The sequence below is a fragment of the Desmodus rotundus genome, chromosome 4, assembly GCF_022682495.2.
Source record: "Desmodus rotundus isolate HL8 chromosome 4, HLdesRot8A.1, whole genome shotgun sequence".
Lineage (NCBI taxonomy): Eukaryota > Metazoa > Chordata > Mammalia > Chiroptera > Phyllostomidae > Desmodus > Desmodus rotundus.
In genome coordinates, this window is record NC_071390.1 from 167,419,836 (window position 1) to 167,436,489 (window position 16,654).

Genomic DNA, 16,654 nt, shown 5'->3' on the forward strand with positions numbered 1-16,654 from the left:
GTCGCTTCCACTCATGTCACAGAAGCCAATCATGCGGCCACACACAGGGTAGGGGTGTATCGTGCTACCAGGGCAGCGAGGGCTGCAGGTATAGGAACAGACCCGCATATAGGAGCTTGGACTAAGTCGGTGTTCATGGACAATAAAAAGGAGGTGGGAATGTAGCAAAAGTTGAGGCTTCAAATGTAATCCATCTTGTCCCACCAACTCAAATTATGGTCTTTAACCAATAATTTCTTTTAAACATTCCCTCCTTAGTTTACTCAATAATTCGGTTACACACGTTCATCGTACCAGGCGTTGTTCTAGGCTCAGTGAACATGAAATAGTCCTGGCTCCTTGTGCAGCGAATCAGCTAGAAGAAGGGCAGACAGCAGACAGGTAGGAACCGTATACTGTCCACTCAAACCTTAATAGGTGCTATAAAGAAGAAGAAAGCTTGGTAAGGGAATCCAGGATCTAATCATGAAGGGCAAGATTTAACATCTGTGCTTGAAGATGGTGAATGAGTTCAATGGTATCGCCCCCAATTTTATCTCCCCCCTCATCCCTTTAGCGCTTTCTGGAAGGCAGCGTGACTCTCTCAGTATAATGGCGGCACTTTTCATACGCATGAGAACTAACCTGTTTTTCCAACCACCACCACCCCCGGTAGCACCACCCCTCCTCGGGTGGGCCTCAGGTACTGCGAAGTGCATCCCACTCCTGCTGCCCCCGAGGCCGCACGGGGACACAGAGTGGGAGAGATTAGATTAAGGCGGGGAAAACCAGCCTCGACCAGCACCCGGGGTTATGACATAACCCTTCCTGTGCCTCTGCACTGACCTGGAACCTCCATCTATGTACCTACGCCTGTGTGTGGACATACAGGTCACCTGTCAGGAGCCAAGACTAGAATAGAGGCGGCCAGGCTGTGGGAGGGGTAGGTGACTTTCATTGACAGAACACCTCCATGGGCCAGGGCTCTCCTAACGCACTTCTGCCGTTTAACCTTCACAGCATCCTCAGGAGGTGGCCGTGTTTATCTGCAGCTTGCAGGTAAGGGAACTGAGGCTCAGAGAAGGGGGTTTGTTCTAGGTCCCAGGGTAAGTGCTGGGGGTGGGGGGCGGTTAGAGAACCCCGTGCACATTCCGTTCACCTGTGCTGCCTTCCAACTCTTTGACCTACACTTACTTCCTTTCTCTTCCTGAAGAGTCTCCACTGGCATCAGCAGATCGGCCCCGCAGGTGCTTCTCAAAATGCGCCAGGTTATTTTATTATTTATCGAGCTCACGTTATATCCCAGAAACAATGCTAATGAGTTTATATACATTATACACTGTAATATTGTTTCACATTCAGTGGATTATGTGTATGCCACACCAAACCTCTGAGGTGGGTCATTATAATTCTACTTTTGTATTGGGCAACAGAGGCTCTGACAGGTGATGTCAGACTCAAGAGGCCGCACTGTAACCCACTAGGCCACATTGCCTCCAGAAACTCAGTGTGCTTTTCCAGTAAGCCTACAGGCTGCTGTCACTCTCTGCCATAACCTAGCAGGTGGACTTTCCACAAGAGAACCTTTTTTTTTTCTGTCCCAGACTCCTTTGAGGATCTGATGACAAGGATAGAGTCCTTTCCCAGAAAAATCTTCATAAAAACAGAAGTGGGGAAAAAATACACGCACTGATTTTCTTACATTAGAAATGTATTTAATTCATATGGGTTCAACTTTTTTCAAAAATTTAATTATTCAAAAATGAATGGTGAATTCCAGGAAGAAACAAAAATGCAATAAAACAAAATTCAATCCCAAATGTGCTCAAAAGTAGATTTGAAGTTTAAAAATATAATGGCATTCACCTGAAATAGAAGTTGAAGTTACAATACACAGTTTGACATGGTCTGTGCGTGTCACCTTTCATATCCAATCAACTCAACTTTTCCTTTGGAAACTATTAAACGACTCACAAAAGAATCAGTGTCCCCAAAGTTCTTTGCCAAATGAGGGAAGACTTATGCCAAGGAGCACCAGCATTCTTTAAGACAGGGCTTGAATCACAGACCCTATCAGTTAAACTGCTTTAGAGGGAAAGTAATGAAATATCTAACTAAAGTGGATTAGATCCTAAGAGTGTATATTTTTTCCCAATTAATCTGAAGGCAGAGAATTCCAATGTAAGTTCAGCAGCTCCACAGTGTCAGAATTCTGGGTCAGCTTGTCTGGAATTCTCTTGGCCTCACCCTCATGGTCACAAGATGGCTGCAGCAGCTCCAAACAACATGTTCTCATAGGACATCATATTAAATGAAATGTCAACAATCCCAGAGAAGTGTTATCATTTCACAGAGGAATTGCTTCAATTTTCTTTATTTATTTCAACTCCGAAATAAGTGAGGTCAAATCCACAAAACAAGGACTTCTCCAAATCTCTCTAACCCTACATGGCTTCTTCTATTTAAGTGGTGAATAAGCAATAGTGTAAGATGTTTAAAAAAAAGTGATTTTTGTCCCAAGACAATACAAGTTTAAAAAAAAAGATTTCAGCCTTTTAAAATCAAACCTTCTCACAAAAGTATCCAGTGTATTTTCAGGATGGACAGTCATAATTTTGTCACACAATAATCCTTGTGGCTTTTAGGGGAGAGTAAGGAGGGAGTTCTTAAGTACAGCAAAAAAAACCCAAATCAAAACAAAGGATGTATGTAAATTTTAACATCATTTTTGTCATCAGTATCTTCCAGTGTGAGCTAGGTAGGCCCAGCTTAAGAAAGGCAGAAGCGCATGTTCAGTGCGGTGTGCTGTCCCCATCCCTGTCTGTGGATGCCCCTGTCATCACAGGAAGTCAGGGCGACCACTGCCCTGTCTGCTACTGGCCACGCACAGCAACATCCTCTCCATCCACATTTGTTTGCAGTGAAACCATGTATCCGAAATAGTTTTTCATTAAAAAAAACACATTACTTTCACAAGATGATTTACCTAGTGGCACCCAAAAACACCTGAAAGAAAATACTTATCTTGACACCAGGAGATCATTCATGGACCACAGATTAAGAAGCTCCTCCTGTAAATAATCCCCGTCTTTCCCCAGCGGTACAGAATGGTAAATGCTCCTTTGCATGTGGTCTGGAGCTCTGCCTTCAAGAACATCTACATAGGACAAGCTCGCAGACTTGAATGCAACCAATTTTCAACCCTCCACTCATCACTTGCTCAAGGGTAAGTAAAACAGGCTTCAGGGAGTGAGGGTCTCTTTGGAGGCACCCGGCAGAAAGGGGAAAGGGTGGTCTGCAGAATGACACAGACATGGGTCACAGGTTTGAATCCTGGCTTCCCCACTCTCTACCTCTGAGACCTTTATTAAATTGCGTAGTCTCTCTAAATTCAGCTTCTTTACCTGAAAAAAATTAGAGTAATCATTTCCCTCAGTGGGATGGAATATTTTTAAATTACAAAAATGTTCACAAAGTTTATACTGTGTGAATGTTCACAATGTTTATGCTGTAAAACTTCAGTCACTCGGAAGTGACCAAACAATGTTTTGTCACCTAAGAGCGACTGGTGAGTTCATTGGACTAGCCCTAGTTTCTGCCCATAGGGAGGGGAAGATGGAGGTATAATTCTATCCCCCATCTTTGTTCATAGCTTCTGTGTCTTATCCATGGAACTCCACATGAGAGATAAGTTGAGTCCACCCTGCCATCCTGGGGATTCTACCCCTCTTTAGAGGCAGCAGGGTGAGGAGGCGCAATCCAGGCTCACGTCGGTAGGCAACCCATGCCAACCCTCAAACCCACCAGAAGACGCCTGCTGCCCTGTGTTCTACAGACCATTCAGTATAGCTACGGCAACAGTAGGATGGGCAAAGCCATGTGGGAGGCACCTACACTTGGTTTCTTTACTTGATTGAAAAAAATGTTTCTTTGAGAACCAGAGTGAAAGCTTTTGCACATCAGACAACATAGAATTGTTTTATGCTGCCCATACTCAGCTCTACCAGTATTATCGCAAATGGAACCCATTTTCTCTAACAAAAATATGGGCCTAAGTAAATGACTGTGACGAATTGAGTTAAAGGAAAGGCGAGGCCCCAAATCTTATCCCTTAGATCGCAGGTGGCAAACACAGGCCCCTGGGCCGAATCCGGCCCTCCACCTTGTTTTATCCGGCCCAGCACCTTGTTTCTACCCAGTGGCGATGCCGAGCTCTCGCTTAACTGTTAAAGAGTAGTTACATTTATAGTCCTAAAATTACATTCGGCTCTTTGAAGGCAACTGTGAGGCTGATGTGGCCCCAGTGAAAATGAGTTTGACACCCCTGCCTTAGATTGATTCACAACATAGGATTTAAATCACACCATCCAGTGGTTCTTAACTTGGCTTCCTGTGGGACTTCCAGGAACACTTTGAAAGGAAATTCTCATGACTAGATTGTACTCTACCCCAGAGTCTCCGGAGGTGGGACCCAGGCATCAGTGCTTTTTAAAGCTTCCCAGGTGATTCCAATGGGCAACCGAGGGAGATCAGCACTGCAGAGGCAGGCGACAGTCATCTGCGAGTCCCTTGGCCCATCGTTCGACCAGGCCCAGGGGGGAAAGTATGGCCACCTGAAAGTCCACGCTCACTACTCTGTTTTGGGCAAGCCACTCAACCTCTTGGCTTCTCCCACCCTTTCCATTTACTTAATTGCATGTGGTTTTGCTCATTAGCATGAGCAGAGAAGTACTGTTACCAGGGTAACGGGAGAGAATCTGGTGCCATCCATCCTTAGCTGAGACCACTAACCTAAGTGATCAGTCTTGAACTGCATCCGTAACACACTGCATTTTGTGGGTTGCCAGATTGTGGAGTTTTACATATTTTCACTATATTGCTCTCCTAAATCCACTTTTTAAATGTATTTATTTCCACATACATAAGCATACTTTTTGTGCGCATGTGTGGAAATGAATACATATGTACACCATCTTATGTATACCAAATACATCTTATGTACTTATTATTTAACCAAATAAAAGTCCCCGTTCAGTAGATTAAGTTCTTGAACACCAGCCATCCATCTCTGACTTTTTACAAGTTTCACAGAGCCCACCTTTCTTTAAACAATTTTAAAAGTTTGCCTTTGATGGAATTCTCTGGTTTCTCAGGTTTCTGAAAAGATGAATCAGAACTCGGTTGTACTAAGGCATCACTCCCGGGGTGCTGACACAGGTGAAGGGGGGAGACCCAGAGTTATAAAAAAGAAGCATGTCGAGTCACCCAGAGAGTGGCCATGAAAACGCTCCCACCTGACTTTTCGGATGCCGTTCAGTTTCCCTTCAGTTCACGCTTCTGATAAGCAGGATCTAGATGGCGGTGCTTCCCAGATATAATTGCTTGTCGCTGAATCCCCGAAAAGCCACGGCAGGGATATTTTTCAAAAATCCGGCCACTTTGATATCCACAGTGACTTGGGCCCAGTGGAGAATGTTGCTCCTTATTGCCAAATTGCAAAAACGTCCTCTTGAGTTTCCAAAAATACCTCCTAGCTGAAGAGGTCTGTGCCTCTGAGAGGAAGGATGACGGGTCGAAACAGCCACTGAGTAGAAGGCAGCAGACATTAGTCACACGGGGGAGAAGTTGCAGATAAATTTTAAGAGCCACTGCAAACAGGGGACCATATGGTGTCTGGGGGCATTTTTGTTTTCGCAGATATATCCTGGGATCTTTGAAGGAATGGTTGCACTGCCAACTCGTCAATTAATCAACCCTGCCAAGGTCGCCAGGGACGCCATGGATTGGGTCTGGGCAGCAGGGGCCTGGAGGAACTGGCTTTAATTAAAGGATTTGTGCAGTAATGGAATCCTGAAATCCTTTGAGCAATGTTGCATGAACTGGGCCTTTCAATCCCTGTGTGCATTTTCCATGGCTGTGAAAAAACGGCAAATATCCTGACCAAGCACTTCGAGGGAGGGTGGTGTTAACCCATTTAGAAAACCCGCTGAAGGACACACGGTTGGGAAACAAGCCCGAGCAAATGGAAAAAACAAAAAACCCAGAAACCCGCAGTCTGCAGCAGTGGGAAGATCTCCACCCTCCAAACCCTTGTGATCAAGTCCTGATACGGTTGTTACTATTTTAAAGAAGAATTGCTTTGTGGACATTAAGTGGTAACATTGCCAGCACTTGAATGCTCACCAATTATCTTCATTCGAATTCTTAGTGATGACTTGGATGGAAGAATTGCTATCTGAGAGTAACTGTCTTGCTGTTTGTGAGGCCCACAAACTGGAGGTTTTCCGGGCCGATTCGGCCTTAGGTGTTTTTTGACAGGCAGAATGTTCTTGTAGGGCATCTATTGGCTTCTGAAAAAAATCAGCTACCTTTTCTTGACCAGGTGCGTACCCTCCTGGCCCATTGCACACACAGCCCCACCTGTCTGGCTTTTGAAGGTATTTTTTCTTTTGTGACCTTGATTAGACATCTTTCTGAAGCTAGGCTGACCCCTGGCTTTTTATTTGGCACAGGGAGAATTCACACACACCCCCAACGCGCCATACTCTCACGAGTGTTTCAGCCCGTGGGCTGCAGTACAGAATATGTGGGCTGGACACAACGCCAGGTCCTGAGTGGCAATAGGAGCTCCGCCTTGCAGTGGATTGCTACACACCTCTCATCAAGTCCCATTGCCTTAACCTCTAGGATATGACTTGGTTCCCAATATCTCTTCAAAGAGCTGTGATTTAACTTTCAGGCATCAGCTTTTTATCAGGAGCTGTTACAAGGTCATCTTACGTGTTTTGAGAAACTGCTATCAAATTCTAATATATTGTTCACTGTCTCTTATCTAAGTAACCTGCAGGCTGGGTTACTGTCAGAGCTCAGCACTGTGTGTTTTCTTCCCTGATAACCAGACGAGTACACTACACGTCCTAATCAGCTCAGGCCACCTTAACAAAGTACTACAGGCTGGGTGGCTTCAGCAACGGACATTTATTCTATCACAGTCCCAGAAGTCTGAGGTCAGGGTGCCCACGGGGTCAGGTTCTGGTGACACTCTCCTCCTGGCTTGCAGATGCCACCTCCTCATTGTGTCTTCACACGGCAGAAAGAGAGAGAGCTCTCTGGTGTCTTTTCCCATTGGGACACTGACCCTATCAGGTCAGGGCACTGCCCTGTGACCTCATTTAACCTTAATTGCTCCTGCAAAAAAGTCCTGTCTGCAAACACAGTCACACTGGGGCTTAGATCTTTAACATAGGAATTGAGGGGTTGGGGGAAGACACAATTTAGTCCAGAGTAACACATGTACACAATCCATTCCCTTTTCTTTCTTCCTTGATGTCAGTTATGAATATCATTGCCAGGTTTTGGACTCAATTCCATTGATTTTTTGAATCTTCTAAACCACATCCACATGTGTAGATGTGTTTTAATGACAAACCTTCTGAATAAATTTCGGAAGCCGAGAGAATGAAAAAAATGATCAATACATAAAAAGATTTATCTCAGGACACCATGAGGAAAGACACCCTTCAGAGCGCTTGTTTGTCTTGGAGATCCGCGTAGCTTGTTTCTGAGGGTTTCAGCTGGCAGGGACCACGCTGGCCCTTTGAAAGGCCCAATAACAACGGGTGGTAATGCAGAAAAACAGGTGAACTCCGTTTTCTGTACTTTTCTTTGGGTAAGTTACTCCAAACAAAAGAGTGTTAGGAATTAGTAATCGTGTTCTTAATCAGCCACTGACTCAAAAACTAATTATCTTTTGCTTAAAATCATATGTATTTGACCAGTAACTAGATTCGCCCCACTTATTCATGCTTCACACCCAATCTGTCATGAGTTTCTGCCAGTTCCACCTCCTTACTATGTCTCAAATACATTTTCTCCTCTTCGCCTCCTCTACCCCGCCTTACTTTGGGTCCTCGCTGGCTTTTCACGTGCACTCTTAAAATAAACTCTGTAGTGCGCGTTTGCCATGTTTTTAGACACCTTTCCTATATTTTGGAAATGTCTTTATCTTCACTAAACAGTAGCCAAAAGCTGGCTTTCCCAGCATGCCTAACGGCCAGGACACAGATATTGACTTGGCCTCAATCAAACATCCACACTCAAGACTTTGAATCAGAAGTGATTCCATGAAGCCGGTGCCACAGTGAATTCCCCTGGAAAAGGGGAGGGCAGAACCTTCTGGTCTCCAGGAACTGTGGCCCTGGAAGTCTCGTTCAGCATCTGTGCCCACTGGTGGCCCAGTGATGGTGACAGTGGCGTCACCCCTGCAGCTGTTCCTAGACACAGTTTGAGCCTGGTTGCTGGCTTCACAACTCCTCTCAGGTTCTCTGAGAAGTTCTAGGGCTTGTTGATGATCCTCTAATGAGTCACGTTCTGCTACGACCTGTTTGAGTGGTTTCCCGTTCTCCAGCACGAAGAACTCTAGGTCAGACAAGATTTTGCTTTTAAACAGCAGTGCCTGACTCTGACTGCCTGGGCAGAAAAGACTAGTTGATTAAAGGATACTGAATGACTCGCATTTTCAGGAAGATGCAGTCGACAGTCTTTCCCCTATTTTCCCCACCAAGCACAACTGAAGCCACTAGGCATGACATGGACAAATACGAGAAGCCTCTGAAAGCAAGCTGACTGGTTAGGAGAACATGAGATCTCATGGGAACATGAGATCTAAGCAGCGACAGAGTGATGAGTGCCCTCCATTTTCTTTTTGCCTCACACATCCCAGGGTGGACATTGGAGGAGTTAGAAATCCAGAAACACCAATGAGAACTGCAGACCAAGAGTCCCTGCAGCAGCCCACTCTCTCTACCAAAATGACTTGGACAGAAAACTTTTATTTTATTTTTATTTTATTATATTTATTGATTATGCTGTTACAGTTGTCCCATTTCCCCCCTTCACTCCACTCCATCCCGCCCACCCCCTCCCTCCCACATTCCCCCCCTATAGTTCATGTCCATGGGTCATACATATAAGTTCTTTGGCTTCTACATTTCCTATACTATTCTTACCCTCCCCCTGTCTATTTTCTACCTACCATTAATGCTACTTATTCTCTGTACCTTTCCCCCCTCTCTCCCCCTCCCACTCCCCTGTTGATAACCCTCCATGTGATCTCCATCTCTATGGTTCTGTTTCTGTTCTAGTTGTTTGCTTAGTTTGCTTTTCTTTTTGTTTTAGGTGTGGTTGTTAATAACTGTGAGTTTGCTGTCATTTCTACTGTTCATATTTTTTGTCTTCTTTTTCTTAGATAAATCCCTTTAACATTTCATATAATAAGGGCTTGGTGATGATGAACTCCTTTAACTTGACCTTATCTGAGAAGCACTTTATCTGCCCTTTCATTCTAAACAAGAGCTTTGCTAGATACAGTAATCTTGGATGTAGGTCCTTGCCTTTCATGACTTCAAATACTTCTTTCCAGCCCCTTCTTGCCTGTAGGGTCTGTTTTGAGAAATCAGCTGATGGTCTGATGGGAACTCCTTTGTAGGTAACTGTGTCCTTTTCTCTTGCTGCTTCTAAGATTCTCTCCTTCTGTTTCATCTTGGCTAATGTAATGATGATGTGCCTTGGTGTGTTCTTCCTTGGGTACAGCTTCTTTGGGACTCTCTGAGCTTCCTGGACTTCCTGGAAGTCTATTTCCTTTGCCAGATTGGGGAAGTTCTCCTTCATTATTTGTTCAAATAAGTTTTCAATTTTTTGTTCTTCCTCTTCTCCTTCTGGCACCCCTATAATTTGGATGTTGGAACATTTCAAGATGTCCTGGAGGTTCCTAAGCCTCTCCTCATTTCTTTGAATTCTTGTTTCTTCATTCTTTTCTGGTTGGATGTTTCTTTCTTCCTTCTGGTCCACACCATTGATTTGAGTCCCAGTTTCCTTCTCATCACTATTGGTTCCCTGTATATTTTCCTTTGTTTCTCTTAGCATAGCCTTCATTTTTTCATCTAATTTGTGACCAAATTCAACCAATTCTGTGAGCTTCCTGATTACCAGTGTTTTGAACTGTGCATCTGATAGGTTGGCTATCTGTTCGTTGCTTAGTTGTATTTTTTCTGGAGCTTTGATCTGTTCTTTCACTGGGGCCATTTTTTTTGGTTTTGGCGTGGCTGCTACATAAAGGGGCGGAGCCTTAGGTGTTCACTGGGGTGGGGTAATGTTGGTGGCTGCACTGTGATGCTGTGCGTGAGGGAGGGGCTGAGAGGGAGCAATGGGCCTGCTCCATTCTCTGCTGGACTTCAGTCACTCCTTCCACTTCCCACAATCAAATTGGGCCCCTCTGGTGCTGATTCCTGAGTGGGTGGGCTTGTGCATGCTCTAGGTCCTTGTGGGTCTCTCCAACGAACTCTCCTGTGAGGCTGGGAGTTTCTCCCACTGCTGCCTCAATCCCCACGGGTGTTTTCAATCAGAGGTTTGAAGCTTTATTTCCCTGCGCTGGAGCCCTGGGTTGCACAGTCTGTTTCACTCCCCCATTCCTCCTGGCTTATCTATGCACAAATGTGGGGCTGAGGGGTCTGCTAGCTTCAGCCTGGCCTGCCCCATTCCACAATCCGCCACTTCGCTGTGTCCTCCAGCTGCCTTGCTGCGAGTCCTCTCTGCCCTGGCTGACTGTCTCTGCCCCTCCTACCGGTCTGGATGAATGTGTCTTCTTTATCTCCTTGGTTGTCGGACTTCCATACAGTTCAATTTTCTGTCAGTTCTGATTTTTTTTTGTTTTTAAATTGTTGTTGTCCTTCTTTTGGTTGTGCGAGGGGGCACAGTGTGTCTACCTACGCCTCCTTCTTGGCCAGAAGCTGGACAGAAAACTTTTAGACAGTAACAACCCTACTCCAGCCAAATATCACAACAAAACACTGTGGCCCCACCACCAACCCCTGCCAGCAAAGGCCCATAGGCCAGACCCCCCCTCTTTGCCTGGCTGTAGTGTGGTAGCCCAACCTCCCTGCTGGGCTGGTGGTGTCAAAAAAGGCCAGGGAGCCAGGATTTCATCCTGAATAGGACGTAACCTAAAGGAAAGAAGGTAAGAAGCCACTATTTCCCAGCCCATGTCCTGCAAGGTCTGGCTATACTTTCTACCCTTGGGTTTGATCAAATTCCCCCCTTTTAACAAATCTCACTTTTAACCTAGGCAGTTGAAATAGGTATCTGCATCTCCAGATCCACACATACCCCTGCTCAGACATATAAAATTCAGCAGGACGCCTAGTACCTACCTATACATGGTAATTCTTCCAAAGGTAGTGTTGATCATGCACCTGCCTCTGAAAGTCCTCCCTACACCCCAACCCAGCTCTCCTGTCTCCAGAAGACTGTCACCCCACAGACAGGGCTTCACTGACATGATGTTCCAAATCAGGCCTCCAAGCCTGCCCTGGTTCTCCTTCAGTCTTACTCACGGATGTCATTGCTCATTCATCTGGGACTGACTTCCCCTGTAGCCAGGCTCCCTGGGAAGAGGCAACATGTTGTTTTATAAGGTCACATACCCAGCAAGATACAAAGCCCAAGAGGCATAGTAGGTGCTCAGTAAACAGCCCTTGAACGAACTGGTCTTGGAAGCAGGAGAACAGTTATTCCTGAATACCTCTCAGCCTCTCCTGATGGCAGGACAGGTGGTACATGGAGAGGTATGCAAATGTGGGAGGGCAGCCTCTTACAAAGAACGTGTCTGCTGCTCCCTGCCAAGCCTGTTCCCCTCACAGGGCAAACTCCCCAAAAGGAGGATCAGATTCTGAGCTACCCTCCCCTCTTCGTGCATTTTCCTAGGAGAGATGAGGGGGCCAAAAGGGAGGAGGTGGCGCACACAGATCACTTTCCCCAGAGGAAGGACCTGGCCGGGGTCTGTGGCTGTGCACAGAGACCATTTGGCAGTTCTTGCGATCCTGCCAGGATGCTAGAGAGTAAACCCCTTGTTTTCAAAGATTCTATTTATTTATTTTGAGAGAGAGGGGAAGGGAGGGAGAAAGAGAGGGACAGAAACATCAATGTGTGGTTGCCTCTCACATGTCCCCCACTTGGGACCTGGACCGCAACCCAGGCATGAAGCCTGACTGGGTATTGAACTGGCCACCCTTTGGTTCCCAGGTCAGTGCACAATCCACTGAGCCATACCAGCTAGGATAAGAGAGTAAACTCTTGATGACCTACAGCCATGAACTTCATGCCAATGTCGAAACAACTCCCTCTGTCTCCCAGAATTCAAAATAATATCTTTTTCTTGGGGGGGGTCGACCTCCATCATTTTAAATTGGTCACGTAAGGAGAGGGTTGCGCTGGCCATTGTCTTTAAGCAGGTGGAAGATGCTTTTGCACTGAGACCTCTCCTTGGCCTGCTGCTGCCCGGAACAAATGTTGCGATCAAATTACCATCCCCTGGAAATAGCAGCCTAAGTGGGAAATGCTGACAACTCCTAACCTGAGCCGTGCAAATGGCATTGATAGAATATCTAAAATAAATGAACACAGCCAAAAAAAAAAAAAAAAGCCTGAGGTATGGGTTTCCTTAACACAGCAGAACCATGTGGTTCTGAGCCTTCTGTGAATGAGAGGGAAGGAGACACCAAGGCCTGAGGTGGACAAGCCTTTGCTGAACTTTGCACAATATTGTGCTCCACCAGTATTGTTCAAAGTCACAGAAGTGGCTCTGTGACGAGGGCTGGTGATCAGAGAGACATAGAGAGCTCCCCAGCCGCCGGGTCTCTGCAGCCACGGCCACAGGACACTCTGCCTTTGGGATCACAAGAGTGCCTGTGACTTTTTGTGCGTGAGGTCTTGCATTTATAGAGCTTTCTATCTTGTTTCAGGCTCTTTTTGAAAATGACATGGCAGGAATTTAACTGTTGATTTTACAGGTAGAGATCAGCACCAAGGTCACGGCTCATCCAGGTCCGGAGCTCAAGCTTCATGATCCCTGATCCAGTGCTCATTCCACCAAAGTCATGTGGGAAGCTTAAATAATGATAATGACCATTGTAGCAATGATGGCTGATGTTATGGAGCGCTCATCATGTGACAGGTATGGGGGTGGGCATTGCAATGACATTATCCCATTCCTATGAAGTAGGCACTGTCATTATCTACATTTTATGGGTGAAGAAAATAAGCCCAGAGAGGTTGAGTAATTTGTCCAAGGTCACACAGCTAGCAAGTGGCAGAGCTCAGAGTCAGAGCTCTCAACCCCTATTGGAGTGGTGTAATTCTGTTTTTTTTTTTTAATGTTCTCTATTTTTAAATTTTCTGGCCTCTTTGTTTTTTGAAAAAGATTAAGGAAATACAAAAATAAAGCATAGCTTGACTTGTTGAATTTATTCTCTGGTATTATGGGAACCACAGAGAAAAAAATGTGTATAAAGAGCAAGGAAGGTGGGAGCCGCTCCTGTTTTTCACTTTTATTATATCAAAATGTCAAGGCATTTGTCTTGATTATACTAGTAAAAACCTGTCTTCACTGCTGAGAGAGAGAAAGAGAGAGAAAGGAAGAAGGAGGAAGAGGAGGAGGAGGAATAGAAAAGAGAAGAAAGAAAAAAAGAATGAAGGGAGGAAAGAAGGGACGGAGGGAGGGAAAGAGAAAGAAAAGGGAGTTTTGTTGCACAGCTGAGCCATTAACTTTCACTGCTTTGTTTGGGAACTACTTAACAAGTCCACAAACACTAATCTCGCCGGGTAATTAAAACCATGTAAATGTCACTATTCTGATCTTTGACATTTGGTTTGGGTCCTGACAGGGCCCAGTGAATCATAAAGAAGGAGTCTTCCTGTTGTGAGCACATGTGTTAATAATCCTGGCATGACACTTTAATATTCCTCTAGATGTTTGAAAAAAATCTGTGCAGCTAGATATATGCCGTGCCTGCGACGCTTCATCACACACTGCAGCAGCACCTCATCTGCAGCTGTTTGTGGTGGCATGTGGTCGTCTTGAACCATTCAAACTTCCATGCGTGTGAGTCTGGAGTCGCCGTAAACATGGCATCTTTCCAGAGGGCCCCAACTGTGTTCTTTTTCTTAGTAACACAGTGTCACATACACCAGAGAAGGTCAACCGCATTTTAATAATAATAATAATAATAATAATAATAATAATAATAGCTACCATTTATTGATCACTTACTATGCACCAGGCGCTGTGATTCTTGCTTACCAAACACTTGCTATTTAAGGAGAAGCGGTGTGTGCAGTGTTGAGAGTAGGCAACCAATCCCAGGTCTACAATTTCCTGGCTCTGTAATCTCTGACAAATTTCTCAGCCTCTCTGTTTCTTAGTTGTGTCTTCATTGTAACAAGGAGATAAGGGTACATTACTTCTTAGAGTCGTTACAAAATTGAATGAGTTGGTGTAGGTAGAGTGCTTGCATATGGTAGACACTCAATACATACTCACCTTTATTAGGGCCATTTTATCAGTATTATTGTTCATTCTTACAATGAGAGAACTCTTGCCTCTCCTGACCCTGACTTCTCCCCTAGACTTTCCCATCCCAGTGGATGGAACCACCTGCCTTGTACATGTTCATGTCAGAACATGAGGTATCATCCTTGAGTTCTTTCTTCACCTCTCTCAAAACCCAGTCATTGAATGATTTCTGAGTCCTCCCTCTGGATTCCATCCCAGAAAGCAGCATTCTGCCGTGGCCGGCCTGAGTTAGGAGCCTGCGTCCCCCACATATTATGCATCATGCAACAATGGGCAAAGTACCGGAACTCTCATTTGGGATAAAAGTAGAACCTATATCATAGGGCTATTGTGAAGACAAAATTCAAATAATCCACTCAAAGCACTTAAAAGAATGCTTGAATACAGAAACCACTTAGGCAGTGAGAGTCGTTGTTATTGTTATTACGTCCGTAATTCCGAGCCAGTCCAAGCTCTTACTTGGGCTAAGGCTGCAGCCTCCTAATTAGCCTCCCTACTTCAGTTCTTACCCTTCCTCTCTTCACCACACAGCCAGCAACTGGATCTTGTTTATTTGTAAATAAAACCATATCCCTGAGCAACTAAGAATCTTTCATTAGTTTTCCATTATACTTTAACAAAAATCTGAGCCCTTAGCTCTGGCTATGAGTCCTTCTATGAAGTGAGCCTGGCTACTCTGACCTCACCTTGGACTGTCATCCTCCCCTCTCTAGAATCCAAGGGCACCAGCTACTTTTTAGTTCCTTGAATGTGCTGAGCTCCAGTCTGCCGCAGGGCCTTTGTGCTTACTGTTATCTTATGGTACAGTAGGTACAGCTGAGTTCTCAGGGCCTCAGCCAGAAAACTCGAAGGCTGGAGGCTGGAACAGCTGGGGCTCTTTGGGCATCTTTTTCCATCTCTATGTTGTCTCTCCATGTGACTCCCCAGAACATAGCAGCAAACATGTAGATGGGCTTCCTATATGTCAACTCAGGGATCCCAAGGCACGTGTTTCAAGAGAAAGGGCCAGGAGAATGCCATCTGACCTTTTATGACATGGCCTTGAAGGTTATGCAGCATCACATCCACCACGGTCACAGACTTGCCCCTATTCAAGGGGAGGCACCACCGACCCCTCTCTCTGTGGAGGACTGCCAGCATCTCAGTGTAAGAAGAGGGTGTGGTGTGCATACAATGCCATGCGACTCAGCCTCCAAAAAAGAAGAGAAGGAAGTCGTGCCATCTGTGACAACATGCAGGAACCTGGAGGACATTATGCTTAGCGAAATAAGCCACACACAGAAAGACAAATGCTGTATGCTCTCATTTGCAAGAGATGCCATCCTGTAGAAACCTAGAGTGGAAGGGTGGTGGCCAGGGACTGAGGGGAGGGGAAAATGGCAGGTGACTGTCCAAGGGTACAAAGGTTCAGTTCTGCAAGATAAATATGTTTTGGAGATCTACCATGCAATATAGTATCTATAGCTAAGAATGCTCTACTGTATACTTAACATTTGCTAAGAGGGTAGATTTTACGTTAAGTATTCTAACAACAACAATAATGATGATGATGAAGGTGGGAAGAAACTTCAGAGCAATGGTTATATTTATGGTCTTGGTAGTGATGGTTTCATGGGTGTGGACTTATCCTCCAATCTCCTGAGTTGCGTACATTAAATATGGATGAACTTTTTTACATGTCAAGCACACCTCAAGAGTGGTTTTAAGAAAATAGACATTTATTCATGATTTGGTTTGTTTTGGTTGTTCGCAAGGGTGTTTAGCATAAAATGAAGCTAACGTTGAAGAAGAAGGCGGGACTGCGGCATAGGCAGATAGTGACATGGTGTCTTTGACAGCACAGCTGGCCAGAGGGCTCCCCGAGTATGGCGGCCTTGCCTTCTTCACACGGTGCCCACAGCTCTGGCGCAGTGAGTGTTGCATAGTGGATGCACAATAAATACTTGCTGAATTAAGGAATTAAAGGCCTGTAAGCATATCTATCACCTTCATTTTGCAGCTGAAAAAGTTGAGACTCAGGTAGAAACCCAGCTCGGGCTCCGACAGCTGTTTCTTAACAAATCCTCGACTCCATTCCCTCCCCAATATTGGACACTGAATAAACAAATGAAAGACTAAAGGTTGAATTTGCCTATATCTTCCCTAGTGAAATTATTCTAATATGACTGATTAACATTCACATTCTATCGTCTTCAATTTTCTTCCCAGATTTTTTTTAACAAACTGATTTGTTTTATTTATTGATTGGGGGGGCAGACAGGGACATTG